Source organism: Alligator sinensis, unplaced genomic scaffold (assembly GCF_000455745.1).
Source record: "Alligator sinensis unplaced genomic scaffold, ASM45574v1 scaffold91_2, whole genome shotgun sequence".
NCBI classification, from domain to species: Eukaryota; Metazoa; Chordata; order Crocodylia; family Alligatoridae; genus Alligator; species Alligator sinensis.
In genome coordinates this window covers 144,861-153,241 of record NW_005842529.1, presented here as the reverse complement: position 1 = coordinate 153,241, position 8,381 = coordinate 144,861, and the positions used below count along the sequence as shown (strand labels likewise).

Below are 8,381 nucleotides of genomic sequence, written 5' to 3'. Positions count from 1 at the left end.
AGAGTGGAATTCTGAGGTGGGGCCCACTGCTGAATTTTGGTGTATGGAGTGCCACTGGGGCATGTGAGGGAGGTGGAGGGACAAGGGATGGGTGCATTAACCCCCATGGCATGCAACCACTACTGCTCACCTACTGCTGGAGGTATGCCCAGATCCAGTCCATCGGTATCCCTATGGTCCAGATCCAAGCCAAGGGATGAGTGGGGAAAAACAAAGACGTTTGACAGCCTTGCCTTATATTTCAGTGGGAGATGAGTACCTAATGGGAGGCCGAAAATTTGTGCACTCACAGTTCACTCAAAGCCTGTTCATAGGATACATGAATACAGAAAAAGTTATGACATTTTAATTAATGTGCATTTTCCTTTTTCCATAACAACTCAGAGATGAAGATGATGAAAGCTTTTCCTTCAGCTACCTTAGAAATGTCTCAGTAAATAGGGCACCTATTAAAATGTGAGAGGGGGTGGATGTGCACAGCAATTTCAAAACCAGTTCCAGTTCTTAGAATAGTCTGGGTCATACCTAGGCTTGGCAGGATTTGATTTTTATCAGTAAATGATGCTAAATGTTGATTTAACTTCACAGTCAGGGTGACAAACCAATATTTCCATTGTTAATAATCGAAATTCATAGAAAGGGAATGTAAGAAAAATGATGGCTGATGGGAGTGTGTGACAACGGGGAACAGTCCTACTGAACTGTGCTAGCTATACTTTTGACTGCAACTCCCAGAAACCCCAAAGGACTGGGAACAAAGGGAGGAAGTGACAAAGCGGATGAAGGAGCTATGGGTGAGCAGGGCCAGGACTGATGGTAGTTCTGCCGCTCAGCTGGTGGCAGTCCTACAGTAGTTACATTTGCCGTGGCAGGAAGTTTCACTGCATTATAATAATAGTATACTTTCATTAATAAGTTGTCTCCCCCACACCTGTAATTATACACAATCCTGAAAATTTAAAATGGAGAAAAATCTAAATAAATGCTTTAAAAAATAAACATCAATATTATCTGCCAAAATTACAAATCGAATTCTGCCAAGCCTGGTCATAACCTACCTTCCCCATCAAGCTCATCCCCAGACAAAGAACAATATTCAAACTCTTTTACTGGTGGGGAAGTCCACTCTGCAATCAAATCAATGTGGGTGGATCCATGCACACAGGCAGAGTCCTACTGAAGACACAGGCACCTATGCAGATTAGATAAAAGGATCAGGAGTTTGGCTTGAGTTCATTAAATGGGCTTGTCTATACTTGGATTTTTTTTTTAATACTGGAGTAGCTACACCTTGGTCAAAACCAATAATAGAAAGGCTCCATGGCTATAAAAAGGGATTTACACTAGCATCACTTATTCTAATTTAAAACAAAGCTAGAATACCAAAGCACAGGTGTTGCACTCTATTTATTAGAAAATAGCTACCCACATCATTCTGGAATAAAAGCACCTTTATTCTGCAACAACATGTTGACTCACAAAGCACAGTAATTATTCTGGAATAGTGTCCCCACTGGGGATTTATTCCAGAATAAATCATTTAATTCCGGAATAGCAATTCCAGAATAATTATGCAGATCAATTTTCCCCACCCAGACAAGACCACGGGCAATAAAGGACAGATCCTAATGTCTGTTTGAAATCTCTGGGAGTCTTCCCATGAACTTCAATGGTATTTCACTCAGGCCCTGGATAGTGGATATTGCCTAATTCCTATGTATTACTCAAAAGGAGCCTAGAAAAAATAAACAGACAACACTGAGTGGCAATCCCACAAGCATTTATATACATGAATAATTCTACTGAGCTCAGCGGGATAACTTGTGCGCATGTTTGCAGGACTGAGGACTGGAGCCTTGGTGTATCAAGGCAAGGTCCATTTTTGGAACAACAGAAAGGACAAAGCTTCCCCTTGAGGATAAACCCTACAACTATACTCTGAAAATCTATTAAATCATGTTACACACTTCGCACATTTCACTGTTTTTTCCTTAAATAATTGGATTACAGGTGCACTGATACATTGGTCCCATATCAGATTGGCATCAATATAAGGAAAATTGAGAGCATCATCAATCAGCTTTTTTTGTCTGAGGTGGTGAATAAATGCTGTGTGCATGCGTGCGGCCGCAGTACAGCACACAGGCAGGCAGGAGCACAGTCCGCCAGCACAGAGAACAGCCGGGTCCAGCTGGTAAGTCTGTTGTGGGGGAAGGGGTGAGGAAAGGGGCAGATCAAGGCACCACAGTGAGGGAGGGAGTGGGGCTGGGGAAGGGGCAGGGGCAGGCGTTGCCCAGCCAGGGTGTGGTGGGCTGGTGGAGTGGGTGGCTCCAGCTGCTGCATGAACCCTGGGTGGGCATGTGCTCCAGGCTGATACCAATGGCTGATTTTTAACCAGCCATATCAGCCAATACCAATCCAATTCCGATATGCAGCCCTGCAGCATGGAGAATAGCATCTGGCTGGTAAGTCTGTTGTGGGGGAAGGGGGGGGGGGGGCAGCTCCTGCTGCTACAAATACCCTAGGAGGGCATGGGGGGGTGTACCCCCTTATCTGTGTGTAGGGCAAGGGCGGACTGCCTCTGTGGGCTGGGGCCAGGGCTGCACCAGGCTCTTCCCAGCTGGGGATGGAGGGCTAGGCTGGGCTGCGCTCGGGGCAGGCAATGGTGGTGCTTGGAGCAGGGGTTGTGGGGGGCTGCAGCTACCCCAAAATTCACCATAGTCCCGCTCTCAGGGTCAGCACCACCCTCCCTGAGTGCAGCCTGGCGCAGCCCTCCACCAAGAAGATTCCAGCGCCACCCCGAACCCAACCCACAGCGACAGCCTGCCCCATCCCACATGCAGAGCCAAGGATACATGCCCCCCTGGGGTATGTGCAGTGGTGGAAACCGCTGCCCCCCTGCACTCCCCAGATGGGCCTCAGCTCCATCTCATGCCCGACTCACCCAGGCTGCGCCTGCCCCTGCCCTGGCCCCACTCCCTCCCTTACCATGAGGACCTCGATCTGCCCCCCCAACGTCCCTTCCCTCCCCCCACAACAGACTTATCAGCCAGATGCTACTCTCCATGTTGCAGAGCTGCATATCTGAATCAGATTGGTATTGGCCGATATGGCTCGTTAAAAATCAGCCATCGGTATTGGCCCCAAAAAATCTCTATCAGTGCACCCCTAAATGGAATGTTTGTGATGCAAATGGAGAACCCGGATGTTTCAAGTTTCACTCCTAACCTTCCAAACTATTTCATTTTCCGAAGGAATATCCAATGCTCTATCTTTGTCAGAAGAGTGTATTTGGTAGTTAACAAAAAACCATTGGCAATTTTTTTCAGTAGATAAAACTGCAATGAGAGGAAAGTTTAGCTTTTCCATTTAACAATTCTAACCAGACATGGATTTCAAGCCTTCAAATTTAGGGGTGTTAAGATCTTAACTTTTGTCAAAATCAAATATAGCCCTCATTGACAAATAACGCAGTTTTAAATTACTTCATTCCCAAGGTGATATTTGGTCAAAGCTGGGTACAAATTCCTAAAAAAAACCCCCTCACAACTTTACATGAATCAGGCCTGAACTCCAGCCAGTCATCTTAGCATGCAAGTTCTGCACAATTCTACTGACTTGGTTATGAAAGTGTGGCTGAGCACTGCGATGCGAACCGCACGTAAAGCAACAATTACCTAGGGTGAGTTAAGGACGGAGTGTCAGTTTCAAACTTGAATTACCTGGCTCTCCTCAGTTTGCAATGCCAATTTTATGTTACTTCAGGAGGGATGTGTGTTTCTTTTCCTTTCTTCAACTCTGTTCTGCTAGGTGGTAAATTAGCTCTCGATACGCTTCAAGTATGAGCAACTCCTTTCAGATAATGCATTTTCATCCCTAAGCACCCTAAAATAAACATTTTTCCCCCCTCAAAATGAAATTTCCAACATTGCCATGGTTTAATTTTCTACAAATTGACACTTATTTATAAAAGGGCCCCAGTATTAGCTTGCCACTTCCCAGTTTGGTAGTCCACAAACCCATATGTCTGTGGCCTTATTCTTGTGTCGCTCTGATCTTAACTGTCTCCTATCTATTCACCCTTTTCTTGGCTCAGGACTTTCCACACACCATTCAACTGTTTCTAATCTTTCTCCTTCTTCAGAAACCAAATGATCCCTATTTTCCAAGCATCACATACTACATAATTTTGTTATTGCTAATATTTCACAATTCTAGTACATAACACTTTATACCTGATGATTACTAAATATTTTGCGGATATTAATACTAATTCAAATTTTATAAAAAACTTTCCCATAAGGCGTATTTCAACCCTTTTCACTGCAGCTCAGGCAAAGAGAGGGTGACTAACTTAACAGAGAGTGAGTCTGGGGCAGACCTGGTAATAAGACTTATGAGTCCTGCTTCAGATCTCATCCTCCCGCAACCAGGCCTTACCCCTTAAATTTTAGAAAAGACATTACTTTTTAAACAAATACGTTTGTACACAACAGCAAGTCCTTTTTAACTCTCAAAGGATAGAGTTCTTCTCTGAGATCAGCGGCAAAACTCTCACTGATTACAAAAGGAAAAGGAGTGAGACCCAATTTTGAGGAGGAACTCGTTATTCATGATTTTGTGAACCTATAGAGAATCAGCAGGGAAGGAAAATAAATAACCTCCAGGGATCAGACCCCAAAAAGTCATCTACTCGAAGGCAGCCCCACTTTAGTAAGATCCCCTACCAGTGAATACTTTGGAACAGTTCTTTTGAAGTTGGTAGCAAAGCCCCCAATGAACTTGATTGAGATCACAGTGTGGACCACTGAAATCTGGTGCTGTTGAGAAAGAAGGAATCCTTTACCAACTTGAACTCGAGTAGAAAGTGAAATTGTATCTCTCTCCCCTCATCCCACAAACAGCCCAGGATTTGAAATCCCTGGAAGGTTTCATTTTGTTGTCACTATTACTGACAAAGTGTAGGCTGACTGTCAAACCTTTGGATTCCTCAAGACAGCTTCCTTTGTTGACCTAGTGTCTACCTCTCCACCTGATCATGAAACATTTTATCCAGAGTAACTCCAAGTCCTGAAGCTCTCTTCTGAAAGGTAGTGAAGCGTAATTATTTTTTTAAAGATAGGCAGTATATGTCCTTTATATATTCAAGGCATGTTCTTGGCATAACTAATAGAATCATAGTGCTGCTGTACTAGTGGTTTTAGTAGGTGACCTTTGTGTATTATTGTGAGAGAGAGAGAGAGAATGCACGTGTACTCACACTCACACTCCTGTATCTTCCAAAATTCACTCAGAAGTCTAGATTTACTTTTCCGCTCTGTTTAACATAGAATCTGACAGTAAGGCTGAGTTCGTTTATTTCCATTTCAGGCATCCTTGCTAGTAATACTGATTCTGCAAGCTAAATGCTGCCCTCCTATATTCCTGCACAACCCAGTTCTGTCCTCAGTGACAGCTGTGCAATCCCATTTCTATCTACAGGTCTGCCCAGGTGACCTTGGCCCTGCGATTGCGACTTGGCACACAGTTGAGATCATGAAGCCCAGCTTTAGGTCAAGTATATTATGTGTTTCTTTATGCAATGTATATGTCACACTTCCCAACAAAGGCTCGGGGTAGCTTACAATAAGAGGACAGAATAACTTATATAGCAGGGATGCTAGAAAAAACAAACCAACTTAAAAAGGAACTATAATAATACAGGCCCCCTCTCCCCCCCAACAACATCTTAGCCTAGTTCCATTTACTAAACTCCTGCCCAAATAGGAACGTCTTACAGTGCTTCTGAAAGATGTCCATGCTCGGGTTCTGGCAAGCTTCAAGAGTGAAGGAGTTCCAGAGCAGAGGAGCAACTAGTTGGAACGACCTCCTACACATTTTCACCAAGCAACCTTGGCTCTCAGCTGACTTTAGGGACCACACTTTGCAAAGTGCTTTGATAAATGGCTGTTTCTGTGACTACAGCTGTGTGACCTAGTGGCCAGAGCACCAGACTGACATTCAAGAGATCCATGTTCCCTTCTCAGCTCTGTTCCATCCATGTGCCTGCTGGGTGACTTGGGCAAGTTACTTCTCTCTCTGGGTCTCTTGAATTGTTGGGGGGGGGAGTGGAGGGAGGAAATAGGGATTTTCCTATCCCAGGGCCAGAACAACTTTATCACACAGCTATGTCCACACTAGCAGCACTTTGCCAGTACTCCCACATTTCCATAAATTTCTTCTAGCCCCTCATTTTCTAATCTGCAATTTCCCCCCCTCACACACATGCATAATGCCTTGCAACTCCAAATCACAGGTGACCACAATAGCTTAAGGACTCCAACAGGCAGAAACAGCCCATGAACAGCAGAGGCAAGTGCTAAAGGGCCTCTGTTCCATGAGCCCTGAATGGATTAATACTGGTAAACTTCATGTAATGGCTACAGGTGCTGATGAAATTCTTCAGACCCCTCCTTTTACTCCATCCTAACGGCATTAAAATGCTTCAAACAACCTGTCCCTCCCTCGCCTCCTCAGGGCCCTTTAGAACAAACAGTTCTTCAGGACACTACTCCTCCAGCTAGCCATGAAAAGTGTTCAAAGGGAAAATTCTGGCCTACTCATCATCCCCATGCACACTTCATAAAGCTTCTGTTGAGAAGCTTATACTTGCATCTCAGTTCTTAAGAATCCTCAGCTTGCCAGTAAAACGCACGTGGGCTGGGGGAGGAGGAGGGAAATGACCCACCCCCCAGAAGCCATGAAATAGGCCCTATGCAGAAAACCTTTCATGAGGTCAAAAAGACCCCCTTTCTCATTGTTCTTCCAATGTAAAGGATCTATATGCAAATCCTATAATAGAATGATCTGAACACTTCCTAATCAAAGAAGAGGCCAATAAAATGGTACATAGGAATAAAGCAAACCAGGCAGTCAGGATCAGCTAAGGCATTACTCAGCCTGACCCCAGATGGAGGAGGATTCTCCAGCAAGAGTGATCTCATCTTGGAAAATGCCTGAATATTTCCCAGGAAACTTGACAAAATGGACTGTCTCAGCCATGGAAAGGAAGAATGATGGAGTCATCCACAGTGGGCATAAAACTGATTTGCTGTGCTAGACAGCACTGAAGCTTCAATACTGATGGAGTAGCAGCTATTGTATGACATGCCAGAGGGGACTGGTAGAACTGAGAGAGGGGCTTAGGGAAGAGTTAAGGCCGGGGTTGGAAATCTAAGGATTTCCTTGCATTGACTTGCTTCCTTTAGAAAATTTCTCACTTTCAGATATTTGAACTGTGTTTTTGACAGCAATAAGAGTCTAAGGAAAAATTGTTTAAAAATTAACAGGTGCCTTGTGGCATTAACATTAGGCAAGGGTTGTAAAATAAAAATGAAAAAGATTCTGTAGTGCTACCTCCACTTCTTGTGAAGGTTACATTTACAGTTCACTGAAACCCTAATTTGGCCAAAATTCACATACCTGAAGCCAGCTTTTGTTCAGACAACTGGAGTCTTATTCACCTCTGCTTTACAGCTGTGCATCCATTAAGCCCTGCACAGAGTGGGTGTAGTGTGCTAGCCTTCTGCAACCATTTAACACCTACACATAAATACCTATGAAGGGTGCAAAACCCTGGGGGGAAGGGGAAAAAAAAAAAAAAAAAAATCAGGCCTCTGACATACGAGCAAAAGGAGAAAACAGTATCAGAAAACTGGAAATAAATGGAAAAATAAAATAAAATAAGAACTGTTATAGATAGATGGAAAATGCAGGAAAACAGGTGAACAGCCATTTATGGGACAAAGACGTCATGCACTGACAGCATCTTCTACAGAACCTTCATGCTACACTTCAGAGTCCTGCCATGAAGCACACCCCACTCACTTGCTCCCTGTCCGAGAACATACCGCTTTATTTCCAGGATTGTATAGCCAGTCTGGAGCAGCACTAAGCATGTGCCAATAACCATGCTCGACCTAAGGGTGAACTTGCATGTTACACTTAGACCACACTAAAGGCAATTAAAACATGAGAATCCATATGTTAAAGCTTATTAACTCACACTAAGTGCCCTCTAAGCATTTCAAAGTTAATCCTTAATGCAAGGGTTAACTCTGGGTTATGCTACTTAGCTTGTGTTAAGGTAACTTCAGTCTGTTCCATGGAGATAAAACAAGCAATTTGCAGTCTTCCAGCATCCCAGGATGCACTGCTCCTAGCACCCCCTCTCCCCCGAGCAGGGATGAAGCCCCACTGTCTTGGCTTCTAGCCATACTGCTGTTCATCAGTCCTCTAGTGTCAAGGCATATGCAGTGCATCTACTCAGCTCATTCCAACTTTAACACTGCTTAACATTCCACAGATTTAGTATGGTCTAAGTATAGTGTATAGCTTCACCC

At 44.1% G+C, this 8,381-nt stretch overlaps 1 protein-coding gene across 8 annotated transcripts in view; it reads right to left on the bottom strand.

Moving 5' to 3' along the window:
* Nucleotides 1–8,381, bottom strand: part of ETV6 (ETS variant 6) — a 166,146-nt gene that overhangs the window by 132,028 nt on the left and 25,737 nt on the right. For 5 of the 8 annotated variants that reach the window (XM_025213440.1, XM_025213444.1, XM_025213445.1 and 2 more), the window contains exon 2: nt 7,462–7,595. The exons of the other annotated variants lie outside the window; for them this stretch is intronic. The gene's annotated coding sequence lies outside the window, so the exon portion shown is untranslated. The remainder of the gene's footprint in view (nt 1–7,461; nt 7,596–8,381) is intronic. 8 annotated transcript variants of the gene reach the window in all.